The sequence below is a fragment of the Xenopus laevis genome, chromosome 3L, assembly GCF_017654675.1.
Source record: "Xenopus laevis strain J_2021 chromosome 3L, Xenopus_laevis_v10.1, whole genome shotgun sequence".
In the NCBI taxonomy this organism is placed as follows: Eukaryota; Metazoa; Chordata; class Amphibia; order Anura; family Pipidae; genus Xenopus; species Xenopus laevis.
The window spans coordinates 25,111,122-25,122,684 of NC_054375.1; positions in this window are offsets into that span (position 1 = coordinate 25,111,122).

The window sequence follows — 11,563 nt, forward strand, 5'->3', positions numbered from 1 at the left end:
TTTCAGTTAATGGTGTGACACATGGATTGGCTATATTTGTACTACAGGAATATCAAATGTGTAGAGGTAACTATGGCCTACAGTCAAACTCCAACAATTAGTAAATTAAGGAAACTTGGTAAGAGGCACACTTAATATCTTCATGTGACAATTTGTAAGGGTCAATGAATATACTGTATATATGTATAATGCGTGTATATATAATCACACAGTCTCCTGCCCCTTTACACTAAAAGGGAGAACTAAACCCTAAGAATTAATATGGTGAAAAATGCCTTATTTTCTACACTGAACTATTGTAGCAGCCTAAAGTTTCAGTTTCTCGTAGCAGCAATGACCAGGACTTCACACTTGCCACAGGGGTTCACCATCTTGGAAAGTTCTGTGACACTCACATGCTCAGTGGGCTCTGAGCAGGCTGTTGAGAAGCTAAGCTTAGGAGTTGTCGCAAATATCCAGCAGAAATGAGGATTCAACCTAACCTACTATGTACTATGTAAATCACTGAATAAAAACCTTACTTTTTTAATGCTAACCCGCAGTTACAGAAAATCATTGTTTACTATAGCACACAAGATCCCACAGTTACAGACTTTCCCAAGGCTTCATGCTTGCTTACCATCAAAAATCTGTGAAATGGAAGAGATGACAGCACCTATACATAATACTTTACCAATCCTATTAGGAGACAGGACAGCACTGGACTCTCTACCTGCAAGGCAAAACAAAGAATAGTTAGTTAAATAAATACAAAATCAACAGAAGTATAATAGATTCAAGACTGAATGCCTATCAGGGAATCAGATACATCTCCCAATGACTAGAATGGTCAGTCCATATGATGATTTATCTGTTAATACAATACATGTACAACTATGGGACCTGTTATCCAGAATGATCAGGACCTGGGGGTTTCAGATAATGGGCTCTTTCGGTAATTTGGATTTTGATACCTACTAGAAAATCAAGTAAACATTACATAAACCCAAAAGACTGGTTTTTGCTTCAATAGGATTAATTATATCTTAGTTTGTAAGTACAAACGACCCATTTTAAAAATGTGGGATTATTTAGATAAAATGGGAGTCTATGAGAGACACCGTTTCCATAATTCAGAGATATCTGATAACGGGTTTCTGGATAATTGATCCTATACCTTTGCTGCAAATGTTGCCCTTCCTCGTTCTTATTTCTCCCATTTTTCTCATCTCCTTTTCATTCCCCATCTTTAACCAGGGCAATAGACACATGTTCTTCCATTTATACAACTATATATACTGAATGGTTTATCATGTAAAAACATTATTTGCTAATATACGCTATTGAAAAACAAAAAAAACATTTTAAAAGTGAATAGCCAGCAATTTATGCAAGTTGAATCTATATGCACGCATCTCTGTCTGACATATCTTGAACATGCTGGTATGGTATTACTCTGCACCAATTACAACCCACTTGGGATGGGAACAACACAATCTTGCACTACAGTCTGTTCAATACTTGCTGAACTTCTAGCACAAGACTTGGGTGCAAGCTAGGGGCAGGGAGCAAGTGTAGCTCCACCTTCTTCACAGCCAGGAGGGCATTTCTTCTGTAGGTTTCTCTGAAGTACCAACTTTGCCTCTCATTAGTTTTCATGAACATAAGTGGGAAATTCAGAGTCGGAGCGAGTCGAGTGCCATCTTGCCTCATGGTCGCAGCACTCCTGCTCCAGGTGCCCATTGAAACATGACCTGCTGAAGTCTTGCCCATGTACTAACCCTGTGGGTTCTGCCAACAAGGGGGTTACTATTTCTGCTGCCCTAATTTACTTTATCTCCATGTACAGGCTGTGCACAAACATACAGGGCATTGTCTGCTGAACTGCACATAGTAAATGCAAATATGTATGTGACTTTCATGGAAACTCTATGAACCAAAGCTAGAAATAGCTCAAATCTGAAAATGCACCAGCTAAAACCTGTCGAGGTCACGTAGAAGTCAATGGCAGAGGTCCCTTGAACAATTCAAAGAAGTTTTTAGCCTTCACAATGTTTGAATTTTTTTCAGTGCTCTGTCTCAAAAACTCAATAACTGAGCAATTCAAGTTTTTTTTTTGCCCAATAATATGATTATTCAGGTTTTTCCCCCTGAATGCAGACAGGCGTTTTTTACATTTGTATTTTTTATTTTTTTTATGAATAAGCACACATTTGAATTATAAGTTTATTTGAGGTATAAAACAAAACCTCACAAACTCAACCTCTGATAAATAACCCTTACTGTATCTCTTTGTACAGGCTGTAAGGGAATTTAGGGGGCTGTTCCTACTGGCTTGTGCTTATTATAGAAGAGTAACTATACTGGCACAGCTCTATAGTATCTGTCTGTACAGGCTATGAGCAAACAGTGTTTAATACAGAAGAATACCTATGCTGGGAAATGAGTGGGCTCTCTGTACAGGTCCAACAGTCAAGCAGCCTGGTCACTGCCAGAGTAATGCATGATTTGTGCTGCTTAAACACTCATCTGCCCCTTTATTAGTAGAACCTGCCCCCCAACAATACCTTGTATATACACCATTTCACTATTAAGCACAAGCCCTTCCTATTGTGTACAAACTTTGAGTTGGTTGACCAATAGGATAATACCTTATTACTGCATGCGCAAAGTATAATTTGTCTGCCAGGTGAAAATACAGACCCCCAGAGGAAATAAATGCAATAAAAATGTCATTGGAGAGATGTCTACCAGCTATGGCTCACTCGTTGCACAGGGAACATGCTGATGTCTTGGGTGCTGGACTTTAGATGGAATAAGTAGTAGACTAGACAATGATACTTTCCATTTATCCAGCCGAGACAGGCACAAGGAGCAACATGAACATGCTAGTTGCCACTCCTAGAAGTTCTAAAATAGCTTTTGAGAAGCAATTTGTTTTCTACTTCAATTGGAACCTGCTGAGCTTTGGCCTCGTGCTCACTGGCCAAGAGAGAGGCACTTAATGGATGATATGATAACTATGTATAAATATATAAGGGGATTTCATATAATCATCTCTCTAATGATTTTATTTCCAGTAGGTCTTTCCAGCTGACACAAGGTCACCCATTCCGATTAGAAGAAAAGAGGAAGTATATTCTCCAAGTTTTTTTAACAGTGAGAAGCTGTGAGGATGTGGAATTCTCACCCTGAATCAGTTGTAAAGGGCTGATACCTTAGAATAGCTTTTATGAAGGGGGTTGGATGGCTTTTTTTTAGCCAAATGAGGGTAATACTAGGGTTATTGCAGAATGCTCTAACTATGAGTTGGGTTAGAGGACTAGTAAAAAGGGTATAAGGTGAGCAAAGGTCCAGGGACTGGAATAGCATCATTCCAGGATAATAAACAAGTTTAGCTGCTTTGTTTGCCCAAACCTCTTTACTTGTGGGTGGTTAGATTGGTGGTCACTACACTGAGGAGGGTGCTGCATGCGGAATTCAAACCATACACAAAATTTCTCACATTGTGAAAACCAGCACTGCTCTTGCTCAGCTAGCGCGCTGCTCTCTTACACTCCTGGGTTGAACTATCACAGGAACTATCCTGTTACTTGCTAAGCCTCATTCATGGGTTCCTTTCACCCTGGTTTCACTTAGGAATTACCATAGGGCTTGGTTGGTGGACTCCTATAGTGGAAGTGAATACCTGTTCCTTCATTTTGCCTTCACTTTTAATACACTAGGGAACCAGGAACTGGTAAGTTATCCTGGGTCAAAGGGGAATATTTTCTCATAACACATGCAATAGGTAACTGACCTGGAAACTTGGTGATGAGTAGGAGGAAATTAATCCTATGGGTCCCTACATTAGTGGGCATGGTTAATATTGCACTGTAAAGCTCAATATTATTATTCTCATTTATATAAGGCAAACATCAGTCCCTTTACCCGAGATTATACATCTCTTTCCGCAGTGGAACCTTTGTGCTTATTTAAAAAGTATTGGAGTTTGCTGTGCTCTGTACCTTGCAGCCAAACATATATCCAGTGTACGGTGTTGAGCACAACATTGTAAGTACTGTACATTGCGGCCACAGTCTGTATCAAATGACATTATGGCTGAATGTATGTAAGTAGCAGGGCCCTGCTGTGGACTGTGTAAATCAAAGGATCCCTGACTTGAGCTTTTAAAACTGAGCTTAAGGCAGTGAAGTCCCCAACAGTGGCTCATGTGGCAACATGTTGCTTTGCCAAACCTATTGGATGTTTGCTCCCAGTGGTCTCAAGGGCAGGTGCTTTATTTTTTGAATTTCCCTGACATGAAATGCAATTTTTACGTTCAGATTTGGGGCTCACGTGTAAAAAAGATTGGGGAATCCCTGAGTTAAGGGGTGGATAGGGGAATTGTAAGGAGAGGCCTGAAACAAGATTTTTACTGAAATATCCTCTTGCCTTAATTGGAGATATAGGGGATTTATGTTATTAAAGGAGTACACATTTACAAAGGTCTAATCACTATAGCAACCAATCAGGCAGGTGTATCTATGGTCTAATGATTAAAAGCAAACCTACTTATTGTGGCATCAGACTATACAGTGTTCTGTAGCTTTCTTCAGCATTTTAAAGGAAAACTATACTCTCAAACAATGTAGGTCTCTACAAAACATATTGCAAAAACATAAAATATTCTGAAAGGTTAAGGCTCCTGGGAAGGCTGTAGTCCAGCAACATCCGGGTTGTATTCCTAAAGCAACATTATTCAATAAAACTTTTTTCTATCTCTTCAGGGTTCTGTGACTCTGTTAAAATGCAAAATAATCAATGGAATACATCTGATCTGTGTAAATCTGTGGCTCCATGTTTTTGTTCTGTCATTTGGAGTTGGACGCATTAAGTACACGTTTTCCTAGGACTGAACAAGGTCTGTCGCTTCTCCCTATTTTTGATTCAGTGTAATATAATATCCCAAACAGCACCATATAATTCTCTGTGTGTAATTGGTGGCCCATAACTCAGGCAAGATTTTGGTGACCTAATCAAATGAGTAAAATCTATAGTGTAATGGAAAGCTTAAAGATTTAGAGCAAGATGGCTGACATACTGCTGGGAATCAGCCTCTCATATGTGTCATAGTATCTCTGAGACAATTTGCAATTGGTTTTCATGTTTATTCACTTGTTTTTTGAGTTATTTAGCTTTTTTACTCAGCAGCTCTCAAGTTTGCCAATTTTAGCAAACTGGTTTTTCTAGGGTCACAAATTACCCAGCAACTATGGCAAAGTGACTGGATATATAACCAGGGCCTGATACAAGATTAAGCAATATAAAGTAATGGCAATATAATACAAGACCAATTAAGTTTTTTTTAGGCATGGGGTCAATGAACCCACCAATTTGAAATGCTGTAAAGGTCAGAAATGGCAAGCAAATAATATAATGTAATAAGTCCGCTCTATTTGTAAAATATATAGTGAAATAAAGTACCCCCAGGTGTTTTTATACAGGTCATTGGAATCCAAGGTAACTTCTAATAATCCTCAATATTTTGCAACTGGGGGGTACTTTATCGCCAATACAGTGCAAACAAGTTTCCCGGTGAGTCATGTGACAAAATTACATCAGTAACTTACCGTTTATAGCTGATGACCATCAGAATCACCGTTTTTTGCTTTTTGTGTTTAAAGTATAATTTAGTTACCAAGAAGTGATGCAAATCTTGCTGTGAATGTGCAAATTATGGTGCTGACCGCCTGTTTTTTCTGGGTGTTTGTTAATGTTTGTTTGTTTTCACCCACGCATACATACAGTTGGCCAGGAAAAACGTACTCCTGTGTAAAATAATATAATAAGCAGTATAGTGAAAGTGAGTGTAGGACTGGCCAGACCCGGGATGAACTTTGTACATATTTGGCCAGTTTGGAATTACAGATGTGGGATCCATTATTCTGGACAACCTGTCATCGCAGAAAGCTCGCGCAAATTACGAAAAGGCAGTCCTATTATATAAAAAATAAGTCATTTCATTTTTAACCAACGGTTTTCGCTTTTCTTAAAACAGTTCACCTTGGTACTTGACCCTAACTTTAGATGAAATAAATTCTGTACGGCAGAGCAAAATTCAAGCCTTATTGGATTTATTCATGTTTAAAAATTTTTTTTAAGTGAATTGAGGTATGGAGATTCAATAATAGGAAAGACCCCTTTATCTCTGGAAACCGCCAGGTTCCCGAGCATTCTGGATAACCAGGTCTCATGACTGTATTGGCAATATATGGACACAAATAATTTCCCTGTTTTGTTTAAAGGGCAAGGTCATTTTTTGGTAGCACTGTCTCAATGATTAAATATATTGATAATTGCTGAATGCAGAAGGAGCTTTAGGGTAAATTTAAAGCGGCGACATTATTCGCAGGCCATCGCATCACTTCCCTTACACAAGTCCAGGGACCTTAATCAAGACAATTAGAGTTGTTATAATGCCCTAGACATGGCTCACTGTAATAGTTAATGTTCCATATGTTTTAGAATGTATGGGAAACCTGGTTAACCCAAAAAAGGACTTTTGCAGGCTATCACTCTGAAAAAAGGAAAGACACCAACATTTCTTGAAACTTTTTCGCACTAAAAAATATGATGTAGTACAGAAGTAAATGAGGAATATCTAATGCACTCCATGCCTTTGCTGGTCCCCTGAGCTGGTGAAGGCAAGTCTGGCGAAATAGGTAAGCATTCATGTAAATCCGCATCTTTGTGGAAATTGAGGAGTAACGTCCATGTCACCAGAAGCGAAATTCGCCCAGTTTCATAAGTTAACATGTAGCAGCATGGGAAGGGCAACAAAAAGGGGAAAACGTAAGAATCAGGGACAGAGGAAGGGGGAAGGGACAAAGATGAAAGGGGAGGGACAGAGGAGTGGAATGAGCAGGGGTAGGAGCGAGAGCTGCAAAAAGGAGCAAATCCAAACTAGGGGTAGTATGAAGAATGTTAAACAGGCACCTTACCAGACGCGCCCCAATTGTTGGCGCCTAAAGCAGGTGCCATCTTTTGCCTCCCCTAGTTCAGCCTGTTTTGGCCGCTTTGCAGCTAAAATGGTACATTTGGGGTTCACAGAATAAGACTTGCTTCTTTTTGCAATATCCATAAAAATAGGTTTTTCCATTGCTCGCCCCTTTGTTCGGCAGATGTGAAACTATATTAAAATAATTGTTAAAATAAATATTGTTAACACAATGACGAAGTGTCGTGAGTGGATGCAGTGATGTAAGACACCGAGAGCTGCCGCGAACAAGAGACTGGCTAAAATTTGATTGGAGTAATGCATCCAGAACAGGGAAATAGTGTTTTTAAGGTAAATTTTAAAAGGTGATGTGGGGTATCTTTTGGGTCTATGCTTATTCTGTGATTGTGAGCCGCTTCTTTTATCCCGTTGTCACTCCTTGTTCATAGTAACTCTTAGGTCAAGGACTGACCTCATTGTTTCATTTTGTTAAAGTTGGTCTCCAAACACTTGCAGTAAAAAAAAAAAATTCCCCCCAAAACATGGAAAAAAAAAACCTTTGCAAGAAGCACTTTCCCCAAGTTTTTTCTTTTGGTTGTGCCTCAAATTTTTACTAAAAGTCCATGGGTAGCAAAACAGCCCCATGTGCCACTGCAAACACATATTAATAAGGTCTTGTGTTCTATTGCTGTAAGAAGGGCTTGGTAATATTCCAAAGCAAACCAAAATCAAATCCCAGCAACAATGTTCTAATGGGAATTCTTCCAAGAACAGTTGGGAAATGTATCCAAATTTAAAGTTTTGTCTCTTGTACAATCATTCCAAACCGTAGTCTACCAGTGTGATTAAAGGGTACAGAGCTGAAAACACATCCACAAGTGTTTTGTCATGGACCAGGCAAGTTACATCCCTATAATACATCCATTAAACAACACTATAAAAAATGCTAATAAATACTCAGTACAACCTGCACCCAACCCTAACATGCATCTCACCCTCTCTGTACATTACTTCTGTGAGCCTCTGAAGACAGAATTTTCCAAAGCAGAGGAGTAGTGTACTTCCCCAGTCAGTGCCGCACCAACGAGACCCGCAGCAGGCACCCAAATTTCAACTTAAATCCACCCAACCTGTTGGTTTCAGGTCAACCTGCACATCACTACAGGGGAAAGAGTGAAAAATGATTTTGCCATAAAACTGATTATTTCCATTTTATTCAGTAATATAACTAGCGCTGTGCAGGCCAGGGATCGGGACATGCAGCCGGAGCCCGCCGATCCCGTACACGATTTTATGGCTGGCTTCATCAGTGTGCAAAGCTACTGGGGGGCCCTGGTCCAATTGCACCCCTGCTCCCCCCATACTTCCACCAATTTTAATTAAACTAAACTCCCTTTGTATGAGATGTAGTCCTTGTTTAGGAATATGAAGATGTTGAAAATCTTTCAGGGGGAAACAGCTGCATTGTACAGTCATTTTACATTTGGTGGTATCTCACTCATTCAGTTAATGTGTGACACATGGGATTGGCTATATTTGTACTACAGGAATATACAAATGTGTAGAGGTAACTATGGCCCTACAGTCAAACTCCAACAATTAGTAAATTAAGGATAACTTGTAAGAGGCCACACTTAATATTCTTCATGTGACAATTTGTAAGGGTCAATGAATATACTGTATATAATGTATAATGCGTGTATATATAATCACCACAGTCTCCCTGCCCTTTACACTAAAAGGAGAACTAAACCCTAAGAATTAATATGGTGAAAATGCCTTATTTTCTACACTGAACTTATTGTAGGCAGCCTAAAGTTTCAGTTTCTCGATAGCAGCAATGATCCAGGACTTCACACTTGCCACAGGGGTTCACCATCTTGGAAAGTGTCTGTGACACTCACATGCTCAGTGGGCTCTGAGCAGCTGTTTGAGAAGCTAAGCTTAGGAGTTGTCGCAAAATATCCAGCAGAAATGAGGATTCAACCTAAACCTACTATGTTACTATGTAAATCACTGATAAAAAACCTTACTTTTTATGCTAACCCGCAGTTACAGAAAATCATTTGTTTACTATACACACAAGATCCCACAGTTACAGACGTTTCCCCAAGCTCATCTTTGCCTTACATCAAAATCTGTGAAATGGAAGAGATGACAGCACCTATACATAATACTTACCAATCCTATTAGGAGACAGGACAGCACTGGACTCTCTACCTGCAAGGCAAAACAAGATAGTTAGTTAAATAAATAACAAAATTCAACAGAAGTATAATAGATTCAAGACTGAATGCCTATCAGGAATCAGATTACATCTCCCAATGACTAGAATGGTCAGTCCATATGATGATTTTATCTGTTAATACAAATACATGTACAACTATGGGACCTGTTATCCAGAATGATCAGGACCTGGGGGTTTTCAGATAATGGCTCTTTCGGTAATTTGGATTTTGATACCTACTAGAAAATCAAGTAAACATTACATAAACCCAAAAGACTGGTTTTGCTTCCAATAAGGATTAATTATATCTTAGTTTGTAAGTACAAACGACCCATTTTTAAAAATGTGGATTATTTAGATAAAATGGAGTCTATGAGAGACACCGTTTCCATAATTCAGAGATATCTGGATAACGGGTTTCTGGATAATTGATCCTATACCTTTGCTGCAAATGTTGCCTTCCTCGTTCTTATTTCTCCCATTTTCTCATCTCCTTTTCATTCCCCATCTTTAACCAGGCAATAGACACATGTTCTTCCATTTATACAACTATATGATACTGAATGGTTTATCATGTAAAAAACATTATTTGCTTAATATACGCTATTGAAAAACAAAAAAAACATTTTAAAAGTGAATAGCCAGCAATTTAATGCAAGTTGAATCTATATGCCACGCATCTCTGTCTGACATATCTTGGAACATGCTGGTATGGTATTACCTCTGCACAATTAACAAACCCACTTGGGATGGAACAACACAATCTTGCACTACAGTCTGTTCAATACTTGCTGAACTTCTAGCACAAGACTTTGGGTGCAAGCTAGGGGGCAGGAAGCAAGTGTAGCTCCACCTTCTTCACAGCCAGGAGGGCATTTCTTCTGTAGGTTTTCTCTGAAGTACCAACTTTGCCTCTCATTAGTTTTCATGAACATAAGTGGGAAATTCAGAGTCGGAGCGAGTCGAGTGCCATCTTGCCTCATGGTCGCAGCACTCCTGCTCCAGGTGCCCATTGAAACATGACCTGCTGAAGTCTTGCCCATGTACTAACCCTGTGGGTTCTGCCAACAAGGGGGTTACTATTTCTGCTGCCCTAATTTACTTTATCTCCATGTACAGGCTGTGCACAAACATACAGGGCATTGTCTGCTGAACTGCACATAGTAAATGCAAATATGTATGTGACTTTCATGGAAACTCTATGAACCAAAGCTAGAAATAGCTCAAATCTGAAAATGCACCAGCTAAAACCTGTCGAGGTCACGTAGAAGTCAATGGCAGAGGTCCCTTGAACAATTCAAAGAAGTTTTTAGCCTTCACAATGTTTGAATTTTTTTCAGTGCTCTGTCTCAAAAACTCAATAACTGAGCAATTCAAGTTTTTTTTTTGCCCAATAATATGATTATTCAGGTTTTTCCCCCTGAATGCAGACAGGCGTTTTTTACATTTGTATTTTTATTTTTTTATGAATAAGCACACATTTGAATTATAAGTTTATTTGAGGTATAAAACAAAAACCTCACAAACTCAACCTCTGATAAATAACCCCCTTACTGTATCTCTTTGTACAGGCTGTAAGGGAATTTAGGGGGCTGTTCCTACTGGCTTGTGCTTATTATAGAAGAGTAACTATACTGGCACAGCTCTATAGTATCTGTCTGTACAGGCTATGAGCAAACAGTGTTTAATACAGAAGAATACCTATGCTGGGAAATGAGTGGGCTCTCTGTACAGGTCCAACAGTCAAGCAGCCTGGTCACTGCCAGAGTAATGCATGATTTGTGCTGCTTAAACACTCATCTGCCCCTTTATTAGTAGAACCTGCCCCCCCAACAATACCTTGTATATACACCATTTCACCTATTAAGCACAAAGCCCTTCCTATTGTGTAGTGTAACCCCCCATCTCTACCCACTATTCAGGTAAAGGAAAGGACCCCCAGGTTACACTAGACTTAGCAGCAGTGATGAATGAATGGATCTGATAGATATAAAGCACAGAAACTGCACTGACTCAAACTCATAAACATACAAAGCAAAGCTCCGTGTCCATAATAAGCTGGGTATGTACTGCACATCTAATGGTAAATTATTGCCATATAAACCTCATTCATCAACAGGGTACACTTCCCCTTTAAGAGCAGGGAACAGAGGTGACTTCACACCCTAAGGATGACAGTTGGTTCAGACCGTTGGTTGACTTTGCGAGAGAGAGGTGAGTGTACTTTTGCTCTGATAGATTTTTTTGTCAAATAACCCATTTCTTAACAAAAAAAAAGGGTAAACAATTGGGTGACATCCCTCAGACTAGTGGATGTTGCTGTTCTCATTGATTTTAGTGAATTTAGAGGATTGTCCCCCAAAATGGGCTTGAGAGAT